The sequence below is a fragment of the Priapulus caudatus genome, unplaced genomic scaffold, assembly GCF_000485595.1.
Source record: "Priapulus caudatus unplaced genomic scaffold, Priapulus_caudatus-5.0.1 Scaffold1548, whole genome shotgun sequence".
NCBI lineage: Eukaryota > Metazoa > Priapulida > Priapulimorpha > Priapulimorphida > Priapulidae > Priapulus > Priapulus caudatus.
The window spans coordinates 13381-27271 of NW_014578609.1; the positions used below are offsets into that span (position 1 = coordinate 13381).

Sequence of the window (13891 nt, forward strand, 5' to 3'; positions counted from 1 at the left end):
CACCACCCCAGCTGGAACGCCGGTCAGGTGGCGATCCGGCCAGCGCGTTGACCGTGGCGCCAATCTGTCAGCGGCACGCGCAAGTTTTCGCATGACAGGAAGCTGACCGCGAGGCAACTTGGACGCTCGCTCGGCATGAGCTTGACCACCCGCTCTACCGCCGCAACCTCACGGTAGCCCTGGAGATAGCGACCGAGAATAATACAATATAATATATTATAAATATATATATCAAGGAGCTAATAATACCTAGAGTGTACAACGGAAAAACGGGAAAATAGTGCTATTTCACGACAACAATTATTCTCACTTTGCCTGCGACGTCTATAAAATTCATGGTAATTGGCATTAAGCAGAATTCTTTGCTCTCAGTAAACAAGACCAACCGCTTTGCCAATACGATACTCCTAAGGCGGAGTATCGCTCCTAAACGCTCACCCTCCCCATGCCAAACGCCGCCTCGAATTCCACTCTGTCCCGCATCCATTCACCGTGACTAAGCATCTTTCGGCTATCGGTTTCCGTCACCGCTGGAGCGCTGATAATTGATGTCACATGCCCAAAATTTGGTACTCTTAACTAGCTGCGTTGTAGAGACTTAATTAAAAAAAAACATTGCCGGCTCCATCATGACGGGCATTAGCCGTGCTAGGAAAGATAATGGCGAGATAAGGGCATAGGCGATGCCCCGCGAAAGTCACCTCCACCCTGCACTGCTCCCGAAAAGTCCATTCATAAAATTATGGCGGAAAAACCGCAACTCTCACGAAGCAACGCTTAGCCGCGTGTAGACTGGGGACAGAAGTGTATTCGACGGCGTTTGGCATGTGGGAGGGGAGGTTTAGGAGCCGCGATACTCCCGGCCTAGGAGTATCGTATTGACAAGCGGTTGGTCTTGCTTTTAGAGAGCAAGAATTCTGCTTATGCAAAAACCAAAAAACTGAAATTATTCTAGACTCGCAGGCAAAGTAGAATAAATGTAGTCGTGAAATAGACACTGTTTTCCCGTTTTTCCGTTGTACCTCTAGGTATTATCCGGCTCTTGATATATATAGTATATATATATATATGTATAATATTATATCAGGAGTAGACAATGACAAATATTTGTCATTATCTACCCCTGATTATATATATATACACATAATTAATATATACAATAGAAATAAACCAGACGACGTCATTGACGGAGATACGATTCGATGAGTATATACAATATAATATATTTACCGTATTTACTCGTGTATACGTCACATTCGTGTATAAGTTGCAATCCCATATTTTGCCTTGAAAGAAGTTGGTACAAACATTGGTACATGAAGCAAGAATTTCTTAGCCTCATGTATAAGTCGCACACCAGATTTTTTTTTATTGAAGTTGTGTACAAAAATGTGCGACTTATACACGAGTAAATACGGTATATAATATATATATAATATATATATATATTTAGTATCATCGCCCGGAGTGATTAAGGAAATCCTGCAACGCTGATTGGATGTAGACCTAAGTGAATATATTTCGATAGGGTTACATTGTAGTGGCGCCGAAGAAAAATGGCGGCTAAGATTTGTAATATGTGTACGAAGGCCGAAATTGACAAATCAAATTTAAAGAAAATGCTGTCCCCAAAAATACCAAAGATGTGACAAAATTTGGAGTTAAACTATTTAAAGGTAGGTAGTTAAATTCAAGCTTATTATTGGTTTTTGTTACTCTGATTTCCAACAGATGGCAGGCACTACCTAATTAGAAATTAAACAGGGAGTCCATATTATACCCCAGTCGTACATGAACTAAAGAATACAATTCTTTACCGTTGATTCGAACGTGAAATTAGGAGTTTTGAAACTCAGGGTAAATTCGGGGCTAAAGTTTGTTCAACAAGGTTTGTTTACCGTTTTCCTAACGGTATATGTTGAGTTTGTTGGGGGCAAAATTTGCCGAAATGCAACAATTTGAGTTACCACAAAATGATTGCCGACACTTGTTTACATCTAATTTTACAAAACGTTTTGTCAACAGAGTGGTTTCAGCACTTAGTTCTTTGATCTATTATTTTATCTACTCGAGCAATGATACTAAAACATTTATTCGCCTCAGGCTCGGTGAATCTTATTGAATAATTAAACAATTAATGATTATAATTACATTCAATATTTCACATAATTATTCAACAAGATTCACCTCGCCTTCGGCGAATAACTGTTAAATATTATATATATATAATATAACGTATAAAGCCCAGAACCGGGATGAATGATAAGAGGGAGGAGGAACAGAGGATGCAGGGAGAAGATGCGTAAAAGAAGGGAGGAAGAGAATGCACGCGATTAAGAAAACCAAAGCGTAAAAATATAAAAGAGCAACCGTAACAAAAGCGAACAGCAAGCACGAAGAAAGCAAGAAACCGGAAGCGAAAAGAAGCGAGGAAGAGGCAAATGAACAGACAGTAAGAGGAGAAACGAGGGCAATGATCACACCCTCCTCCCCCACCGCCCACCCCTACATCCCACCAGGTGGCGCACCTGTAGCTCGACGAGTGCGGTGATCAGCTGCGGTCCGCACATCTTCGGCAGTGTGAGGGCGCCACCCGTCAGTCGACCCCTCCCCGCGGCGTCGCACTCGAGCGTGTAGGTCGGATGCACACCGGGTCCGCCGAACTACGCAAAACACACGAGCAGCCTTGCGGTTAGTCGGTCGCGGAAACACGTCCGATAAACTCCCAATCGGACAGTTCCGAGTTTCGAGATTTCGATTTTCTGTAATTTATATTACGTATGGTTTTGTTTATTATGTATTCGTATTGTGTATAATATGCGTGAAATCTTTAGTGATTAGGCAGTTCTGCCAGAAATGTTACTGGTCCTAGACAGGTGGATAGGCTCCCTTGACCATGTCGACTGGAGTAAGATAATGGGGAAATATATTACCAATTATCGCTACTGACCACCTGCTGGTCTTCTATCACATGCAGCTAAAACTATTCGGCTCTGAGTGCCACCCTCCGCTGTCGCACGCGCAAACCTATCACCTCCACATCTTACTTTGCATGTACCGATCGCCGTACCTTAGCAACGCCTGCTGTACCTTAGCAACGACCACCGTACCTTAGCGACGACCGCCGTACCTTAGCAACGACCACCATACCTTAGCAACGACCACCGTACCTTAGCAACGACAAGGTCCAGCCTGGCCGGGTCGGGGAGCACGTCGATCGTGAGCCGCGGGCCGGCGATCGCGGTTCGTCCGACGGTCGCCGTTGGCTCGACACCGTACGTGCCCCTGGTGAGCGAGAAAGCCGTGAAACGTGGTCAAGGCGGCGGCCACCTAGCCCACGTCAGCAGGGCTCGAATTTCCCTATTGCTAACTCGCAAAATGCGTGTCGATATTGAGAAATTGCGAGTAGAAATTATAAGCACTTGCTATTTTCTAGCATACACCGCATACATTATCACTGTCGATCACGGAAAGAATATATTTCATGATTAATGGTCAAACTGGTTCGTCAAATTGCCTAAACAAGTTTCAATTCGCCGTTATTTACCGTACGCTATTTTGATTTGATTCATTTCAAGTTACATTTCATATGCAAAATATATAAGAAGGCAAGTTCTACACTAGATGTACTAATTCATATATATACACGCACATGCACACGCACGCACGCACGCACACAGACAAACACACACACACACATATGCACACGCACGCACACACGCACGCACGCACACACGCACACATGCACATACATACTTGCTAGCAACAATTGTGAAATATCCAAAGTCAGCTCTGCCTTTTGTGTCTGTCCTCATCGTTAGTGGGTGTGTCTGCAACTGAATTAAAGCAACATAACGACCAATTAACAAAAGTAATGTGACTACTCGTGACCCACAATCACTCGTGTCTGGTTCTATCACAGTGGAGGTTGTTACTGCTATCAACAGCAGCTAAATTAATCTAAAATATTCCACGTCATCATTTCACACATTAACGAGTTTGCGAACAAACTAAGCAAATAGCACATCGAATGCCCACCCCTCTTCATATTTACCACCTTTACTCCACTTTACCCCTATTTCCACCATGTTTCCTTTACTTGCCCAATCCTTATTCACTGTCTTTCTTGACTCGATCCTTTCCCTCCCACTTCCCCTTTCCTTCCTCTTCACCTACTCACCTCGCCTTCCCTTTCCTGCCTCTGTATCCATCCCCTCTCCTATTGCTCCTCTCCCTCCCCTCCTCCTCCCTTCCCCTCTATGGTACCTTGATTGAATCCGTGGGATTCCCCTCTCCATTCCCCTCCTCCTCCCCCTCCCTTCCCCTACTCCCCTCCCCTCTATGGTACCTTGTAGGATCCATGCTTCACCAGCTGAACGCACATGTTGGCATCGTCTGTGATATTTCCCTTCTCCATTCCCCTCCTCCTCCCCTTCCCGTCCTCCCTCTCCCCTTCCTCCCCTCCTCCTCTCCTCCCCATGGTACCTTGTAGGATCCACGCTTGACCAGCTGAATGCACACGTTGGCATCGTCTGTGAGATTTCCCTTCTCCCTTCCCCTCCTCTCCTCCTGCTCCCCCTCCCTTCCCCTACTCCCCTTCCCCTTCTCCCCTCCTGCTCCCCTCCCTTCCCCTACTCCCCTCCCCTATATGGTACCTTGTAGGATCCATGCTTCACCAGCTGAACGCGCACGTTGGCATCGTCCGTGGGATTCCCCACCGCGTCGCACAGCTGCACCACCAGGGGCTTCGGAAGCTTGCCTCCGCTGTACGCGACCACCGTCTGCCAAACAAAAGAACAGCTGACAGGCGAAAAAATAAAGATGCGAACGCGTGACGCGACAGAACTGACAAGCGAAAATGCAAAAAACAATGACGTAAATGTGCGAAATAAAGAAGAAAGAGCTGACAAAGCGAAAACAAAAATGCAATTTCACTAAACAACAAGTGAACAGGCGAAAAAAAACGCGCGAGCATCCCTCACCTCGTCCGCCGACCAGTCGACGACGGTTGCCGCGGCGACGGGACCGGCGACGACGGTCAGACGCACGATGACGCTCAGCTTCCTCCACACGATGGAGAGCTCGCGCGGGCCTAGCCGCTCCCCGCCGAACCTCACCCCGCGCACGACCACGCCCGCGCCGTCGGCGGCCGGGGTCACCACGAGGTCGTCGCGCGCGAGGTCGTCAGCTTCTACCTGCAGCTCCTCTGGCGCCACCTGTGAACGACACATGTAATTACTCATCCTACTAGTTTTTCGATCGGATCGACTAGGATTTACATTTCGAATGACAGTTACGATTTATGTTAAACTCTCTCACGAGCCCTCCTCCGGTCTCAACGACCCTGCATCTTGCCCAGCTTCATGTCCTAGCGCCACCTCAGGCACACCCCCTCGCCTGCTCGACCTCTGACCCTCCCCACCCCCTCCTGCTCGACCGCTGACCCCGCCTCCCCACCCCTTCCTGCCTCGAGACCCTCGACTCCCTCACCACCCCTCTTGGCTCGACCTGAACCCCCTCCCCACCCCTCCTGCTCGAACCGCTAGCGCCCTACGCCACCGCCCTCCTGCTCGATCCTGACGCCGCCTCCCGCACCCCTGCTGCTCGACCTCGACGCCACCTCCCACCCCTCTCTGCGACGCTGACGCGTCACCTCCGCCCCATGCATTGTATATTATTATTATTATATTATATAATTGTACTATTATTCTTATTATTCATTATTATTATATTATATATTGTATTTATTATTATTATATTATATATTGGTATATTATTATTCATTATATTGTATATATTGTATATTAATTATTATATATTATATATGTATGAATTATTAATTATTATTATTATTATTATATTATATATTGTATATTATTATTATTATATTACTATATTGTATATTAATTATTATTATATTATATATTGTATATATTATTGATTCATATTATATATTTGTAATATTATTATTACTATAACTATATTATATAATTGTGCATTAATTATTACGTATTGTATATCTTCGTCGTACCTTCTCGATCCGTGGTTTCCGTGTTTTGTCGGGCGCCGACAACGAGGATGTGACGATCGTAGCGCGAACGGCCGGAGGCGTGTCCGTCGCCTCTCCCGCGCACGTCGCGCGCTCGTCACGCCTCGTCCGGACGTCGGCCTGCAAGCACACGCGATGAGGGACGAATCGTCAACAAACAACAAATGTCCGGTAAACAACCGCCCGGCGGTCCCTTGATGATATAATGACGACGTCAACAAGAAACGTCGGTAAAGCCAACGCGCCGGTCCCCACCCGTGAATTACGGTTGACGCCCCCCCCCAGAACATCCTGCTCAGGCCTGCACGAATCTCCTTTACTCACGCCCATGTGACAACTCTCCCTCCTGATCCGCGACCTTTCTATTCTCCTCATGAAACACGCTTCCCCCTTTCGCGGTAACGACCCTACTCCTCCACCCCCACGCAAAGGCGGCGAAACCGCTTCTCTCCCTGCACAATCCTCTTCCTGCCCGCACCCAACACAAACCCCTTATTCTCCCACCCACAGCAACGCTGTGCGTATCCTTCCTCCACCCATGCAAACCCTGCTGCTCCCCAACAAACCCTCTTCCTCCCACCCCCATGCACTCCTACTCCTGCCCACCCCACACAAACCCCTCTTCCTCACAGCCGCCAGAACCCTCCTCTCCCCCCGCAAACCCTCCTCCTCGCCGCGACACTTTCTTCCGCCCCTGCCAACACTGCCTCCTGCCTCCCGCACCCTCCTCTTCGTTCTCACACCAGCTTTTTCTTTTTTCGTCAGGCGATACTCGCCTGATAGTGAAAGAGAAGTCGACGTTGCCGGCCGGGTCATGCAGCGACACGTTGCAGTGCTGTGCGTCCGTGACGGAGTTAGGAACCTTGAGGTCGGGCAGCTGACCCCGCGCCACCAAATTCCGCCACGCAGGTGCGCGTGACCCAGCTCACCTGTAAGTAAATATCTCGTTAACCTGCCCGCCGACTCCACCACCAAGTCGCTGGACCCGCTCGACCGTGACAGCCAGCTGTAATATTTCGTTAACCTGCCTGTGTCGACGCAAGCTCACTCACTTTTAAAAACGCGTCGTTCCCTTGCCCGTATCACAGCCTCACCGGTTAGTAGTGAAGAATTTTTAAGTGATATAAATTTATGGGAGTGGTCAACTTGGGGGGAGGCGAAGGTCCCCAGAAAGGAAGAACTCTGGGATAGATTTATCTTAGGGGAAGATTCCAGGAAGCGACCGGGAGGGGAGACCTCCGCGCATGACCCGGCACTGACCTTGACCTTCGCTGCGACCTTGTCAACGGGCAGCGGCGTTCCTGCCTCGTTCACCACCACCAGCTGGACGCCGGTCAGGTGCGATCCGGCCAGCGCGTTGACCGTGGCGCGGCATACTGCAGCGGCATCGCGCAAGTTTTCGCAGCAGGAAAGCTGACGCGCGAGGCACTTGGACGCTCCGCTCGGCATGAGCTTTGAACGCACCTGCTGCCCGTCTACCGCCCGCCGCACCTCGACGGTAGCCCTGGAGTACGACGAGAATAATACAATATAATATATTATTATATATATCAAGAGCTAATAATACCTAGAGTGTACAACGGAAAACGGGGAAAATAGTGCTATTTCACGACAACATTTATCTAACTTTGCCTGCGACGTCTAATAATAATTTCATGGTATTTTGCATTAAGCAGAATTCTTTGCTCTCGTAAAAACGACGCAACCGCTTTGTCAATACGATACTCCCTAGGCGGAGATATCGGGCTCGGCTAAACGCTCCCTCTCCCACAGTGCCAAACCCCGCCTCGAATGCCACTTCTGTCCCCATCCGTTCACAGGCGCTGCTAAGCATGTTTCGGCTATCTGGTTTTCGCGTCAGCGCTTGGAGCCGGCTGATAATGATGTCACCAATGCGCCAAATTTGGAGTACTCTTTACTAGCTGGCGTGTAGAGACTTATCTTAAAAAAGCATTGCCGGCTCCCATCATGACCGGGCATTAGCGGTGCTAGGAAGATAATGGAGATAAGGGCATAGGCGATGCCCCCGACAAGTCACTCCACCCTGGCACTGCTCCGAAAAAATTCATTCATAAAATTATGGCGGAGAAAACCGAACTCTCAGCGGAGCACACGGCTGCTAGCCCGCGTGTAGATGGGGAAGAAGTGTATTCGAGAGCGGCGTTTGGCATGTGGCGAGGGGAGGTTTAGGAAGCCGCGATATCTCGGGCCTAAGGAGTATCGTAATTTGACAAGGCGGTCTGGTCTTGACTTTTAGAGAGGCAAAGAATTTCTGCTTAATGCAATACCATGAATTATTCACGACTCGCAGGCAAAGTAGAATAAATGGTATTCGTGAAAATAGCACTATATTCTTCCGTTTTTGCGCGATTGTAGGCCAACTCTAGTACATTATCCGCTCTTGAATATATATATATATATATAATAAATATGTATATATTATATCAGGAAGTAGACAAATGAAAATATATTGCTCTTATATCTAGCCGGCTGATTATATATATATATCCTAATTAATATTACAATAGAAATAAACCAGACGTACGTCATTGACGGAGATACGATTCAAGATGAGTAATATACAATATAATATAGATTTATTTACCACAGTATTTACTCCGTGTATACGTCAACATTCGAGTATAAGTGGCAATCCCATATATTGTTGCCTGCAAAAGTTGGTAAACACAACATTCGGTAGCATTACAAGATTTCTTAGGCCTGCATGTATAAGTCGCACACACAGATTTTTTTTTTTCTTAAAAGTTGTGTACAAAAAGTGTGGCCGACTTATACAACGAATAAATACGGTATGTAATTATATATAATATATATATATATTTTTAGTATCATCGCCCGGAGTGATTATTAAAGGAATCTGCACGCTGCTTGATGAGCACGCTAGGTGAATATATTTCGATCAGGGTTACTATTGTAGGTGCGCAAAATGTAGCGTCTTGATATATTTGAAATGTGTATCGTGAAGCCGAATCAATTATATTTGATTCCAATTCTTAATAAATTAAGTGCCTCCAAAATACAAGATTGGTGACTAGACATTGGAGTTAAACTATTAATACCGTATGTTGTAGTTGATGATTCGTTTTAGTTATCTTTTTTTTTACTACTGATTTTCTCATAACAGCATGTTGCATGGCAACTACCTAATTAGAATTAAACCATGGGGACGTCTATAATTAACCCCAGGCGTCATGAACTAAAGAATAACAATTACTTTTACCCGTTGATTTCGATAACGTGAAATAAGGAGTTTTGAGACTCAGGGTAAATTCGGGCTAAAGTACTGTTTCAACAAGGTTGTTTACCGTTTTCCTAACGGTATATGTTTGAGTTTTCGTTGAGGGGCTAAAATTTTGCCGAAATGCAACGATTTGAGTTACCAAAGCAAAATGGTTGCGCGACACTTGATTTAGCATATAATTTTACGAAAACGTTTTGTCACATGAGTGGTTTCAGCACTTAGTTCTTTGTCTATTTTTTATCTACTCCGGGCAATCGAATCAACTAAACAGTTATTCCCTCAGGCGTCGGTGAATCTGGTTGAATAATTAAATAATTAATGATTATAATTATACTTCCAATATTTTCACATAATTATTAACAAGATTCAAGTCGGCCTTCGGCGAATAACTGTTTAAATATTATATAGTATATAACATATAACGTTATACACGTAAGGCCAGAACGCGGGATGAATGATAAGAGGCGGAGGAGACAGCAGGATGCGGAGAGAGGACGTCGTAACAGGAAGCTGAGGAAGAGAAAGCAGCGATTAAGAAAAACAGGCGTAAAAGGATAAAAGAGGCAACCTGTAACAAAAGCGAACACAAGCAGGAAGAAAGCAAGAAACGCGGAGGAGCCGAAAAGCAAGCGAGAGAAGAGGCAAATGAACAGCACAGAGAGAAGGAGAAACGAGGGCAATGATCAACACAACCCTCGCCTCCCGCACCGCGCACGCCTACATGCCGCACCAGGTAGGCGCACACCTGTAGCTCGACGTGTGGGTGATCAGCTCCGGTCCGCACCATCTTCGGACAGTGTGAGGGCGCCACGTTTACCGTAGTCGAAGCCCCTCCGCGGCGTCGGCACTCGAGCGTGTAGGTCGATGCCACCGGGTCGCCGACTACGCAAACACACGAGTGCAGCCCTTGACGGTTTAGTCCGGTCAGCGGAAACATCGTACGATAAACTCCCAATCGGAAGTCCCGAGTTTCGAGATTTGATTTTTTCTGCTAATTTATATTACGTATGGTTTTGTTTATTAATGTAATTCGTATTGTGTATAGATATGCGTGAAATCTTTAGTGAATTAGGCAGTTCTTGCCCAGAAATGTTACTGGTCCTAGACAGGATGGATAGGACTCCCTTGACCATGTCGAACTGGAGTAAGAAATGGGAAATTATATTACCGAAATTATCGCTAGTCTGACGCACCTGCTGGTCTTGTCTATCAGACATGCAGCCTACAACTATTCGGCTCTGAGATGCCACCCTCGCTGTCGCAGCCGGCGGCAAACCTATCACCTCCACCTTTAACTTTGGCATGTACGATCGCCGTACCGTTAGCAAAGCGCCGCTGTACCTTAGCAAGACACGCCGTAACCGTTAGATTGTACAACCGCCGTACCTTAGCCAACAGACCAGCATACCTTATAGCACGACCAAACCGGTACCTTAGCACGACCATGCATACGCTTAGCAACGCCAGCCGTACTTAGCGCCGACCACCATACCTTAGCACGACCGACCGTACCTTAGCAACCAACCGCCGTACCTTCGCGACAAACCTTCGTACCTTAGGCAACGAGCCGTCGTACCTTAGCTCCGACGCCGGCCCTTAGCAACGACCGTCGTACCTTAGCGATGACCTTCGTACCTTAGCGACGACGGTCATGTGCGGTGCCGCTGCGGCGTTGCCTGCCGCGTCGACCACCCTCACGTTGAACGACGCCGCTTCACCGTTCGTCACCTCGTTCTCGTCCTCTGGTGTCACAACGAGGCCGCTCGGCATCCCTGCGGCAAAACAAGAGAGCATCGGTAAACCTTCGCTAAGGGCCGTCGCACGGATGCTCTCGTTCTCTCTCTCTCGCTCTCGCTCTCTGGCTGTCACCGTGGAATGAGGAAGTGTGTTCTCGTCTCTCGTCTTTCTCTCTCTCTCTCTGCTCTCTCTCTCTCTCTCTCTCTCTCTCTCTCTGCTCGGTCTCTCTCTCTTCTCCTCTCTCTCCTCTCCTCTCTCTCTCTCTCCATCTCCTCTCGTCCTCCTCTCTCTTCGTCGTCTCTCTCTCTCTGCTCTTTCCCTCTCTTCTCTCTCCTCTCCTCCTTTCCTCTCGCTCTCTCTTGGTCTCTCTCCACCGGGCGCCTCGACGCTTCCCCAAATCATGGACTACTGCTACAACTATTGGCGAAGGGGTGACACCGCTGTTTCGCTTACGCAGTCCAGGACTGTTGCGCCATCTACAGCAAGCAGCGCACATAATCTTAACCCGGGCAGATCGCCTGGGATGTAAGCTGTTTACTTTTGGAGTTACTCTAGTAGGAGGCTGAGAGGAAATTCAACTAACCGACTACTCTAACGCCGTTCGTCGCAGCGTTGGAGGGGTTGCCACGTTGCTGCAGGTCGACTGTACCTGCTAGGAGTTCAATCTTGAGCGCTGGCTCTCATTCCTCCATGCGTGCACTCGCCCCACTAAAGACTGAAATCCTTTTGACAAAACATGGGAGACCGTCTCAGTCAAGACTGCGCGTGCGCAATGCCAACGCTACTCCTACACAAACACACGCGACCAGTCCTAAGTCTGAGTCATGGTCACACGTCAGCTGAAACACCTACCCAACAAAACACACGGCGGCAGTCTAAGTAATGGAGTCATGCCGTCACACGTAGGGTGAACACTGCTACAGCAACACACTGGCGACAGTCTAAGTAATGCGTCATGTCACACGTAGCTGAAGCAACCTACACAAAATCCACGTGAGCCGTCTAAGTAATGAGTCATGCGTCCAACGTAGTGAACACCTACACAAAACACACGCGACAGTCTAAGTAATGAGTCATGCGTCGCACGTAGCTGAACACCTACACAAAACACACGCGACAGTCTAAGTAATGAGTCATGCGTCACACGTAGCTGAACACCTACACAAAACACACGCGACAGTCTAAGTAATGAGTCATGCGTCACACGTAGCTGAACACCTACACAAAACACACGCGACAGCTTTACTAACGACAACCAACTACCGATGTCGAAACTTTTTGTAATCGCGCTTTATTAACGATGCATGCGCAACACAGGGGCGAATCATCGATTCATCGGATGGCAACCCTAGCGCAGCAATCCTAGACAAAAGCACGCGTGACGACGACACCGGTAACGATACGCTATTCTAGCCGCGCGTAAATGCTTGTTGCCAGAACCTTGCCCATGTTCGAGTTGACTTCCCCCAGTCCGACTATGCCAGCGATGAGCAGGGTTGTCGCACGCTCCTTCGTGCCGCTGTTCACATAGCTGTAGCCGCTCAGCTCCAGGCCGCTGCAAACACAGAGCTTTTAAAGTGATTACGTCACCATAAATAGTAAAAGTTAAAAAAAACATTTCCACTTTTTCACAAAATGTAAGTGATTCTGTTCACTTTTTACGGTTAAATTGCTGCGTTATACTTCCTGTTTTACTATATTGTTCGATGTGAACATACACTCGTGACTCATACATAGCACATAGCAAGCAATTAATGTCAGGATCATAATATCAAATCGTCCATGTTTTTTTGCATTTTTAAAACATTCTCATCAGGTAAGAATTTGACGATACATTTACTCCTGTTAGTACTTACTTTTAATGTAAAAAATGGCAACAAAATTTACATCATAGAAAATTCGTGACGTAGTCAATTTAATTTGCACGAACATCTCGCGATTCCGTAGGAGTGTCTTGTACTTAAACTATTTCATTATTTTAAAGTTAATTAACCATTAACCAATTTTAACCATTAACTTTAACCTAATAAATTAAATAATAATATACATTATACTTAATATCAGTATGATATCAATACTGATATTAAGTATAATGTATATTATTATTAATGATAAAGTATGTTATTAATTACTTTATTCCTGTACTTTATTAAATACCGATTTAATAGCGATTCTCTCGTTTCGTTCCAGTCTACTCTCTGTTTCTTCCTTTCTCTTCTAACACTCTAACTCCCTCTCTCCTACTTTTCTCCATCGGCTTCCTTCCTGCACGTGTGGCAGCACGGTGGGGTTGCCGTGCTCTTCCTGACCATCCCTCCCCTCTCCTCCCTCCCTTCCCTACCTCCCCTTTCTTTCTCCCCCTCCCATCTTCACCTCCCCCTCCCTCCGCTCACCTAGCTTGTAGCTCTGGTTTCACCTGCGGAGGCGCGGTGAGATATACGTACCTATGCTGTCCTCCCCTAACACTTTCCTCTCATCCCTACCTCCTCTTCATTTCTCCCCCTCCCTCTCACTCCTCCCCCTCCATCTCACTCCTCCCCTAACACTTTCCTCCCATCCCTACCTCCTCTTCCTTTTTCCCCCTCCCTCTCACTCCTCCCCCTCCATCTCACTCCTCCCCTAACACTTTCCTCCCATCCCTACCTCCTCTTCCTTTTTCCCCCTCCCTCTCACTCCTCCCCCTCCATCTCACTCCTCCCCTAACACTTTCCTCCCATCCCTACCTCCTCTTCCTTTTTCCCCCTCCCTCTCACTCCTCCCCCTCCATCTCACTCCTCCCCTAACACTTTCCTCCCATCCCTACCTCCTCTTCCTTTTTCCCCCTCCCTCTCACTCCTCCCCCT

At 47.2% G+C, this 13891-nt stretch overlaps 1 long non-coding RNA gene across 1 annotated transcript; it reads right to left on the bottom strand.

The window, feature by feature from the left end:
* Positions 1 to 11731: 11731 nt before the first annotated feature.
* LOC106816972 lies at positions 11732 to 13480 on the bottom strand. The gene is made up of 3 exons (XR_001394972.1): positions 13442 to 13480; positions 12489 to 12603; positions 11732 to 11771 (listed from the first exon to the last, which is right to left on the bottom strand). It is a non-coding gene; the product is annotated as an uncharacterized LOC106816972 (long non-coding RNA).
* Between the last annotated feature and the right edge of the window lie 411 nt (positions 13481 to 13891).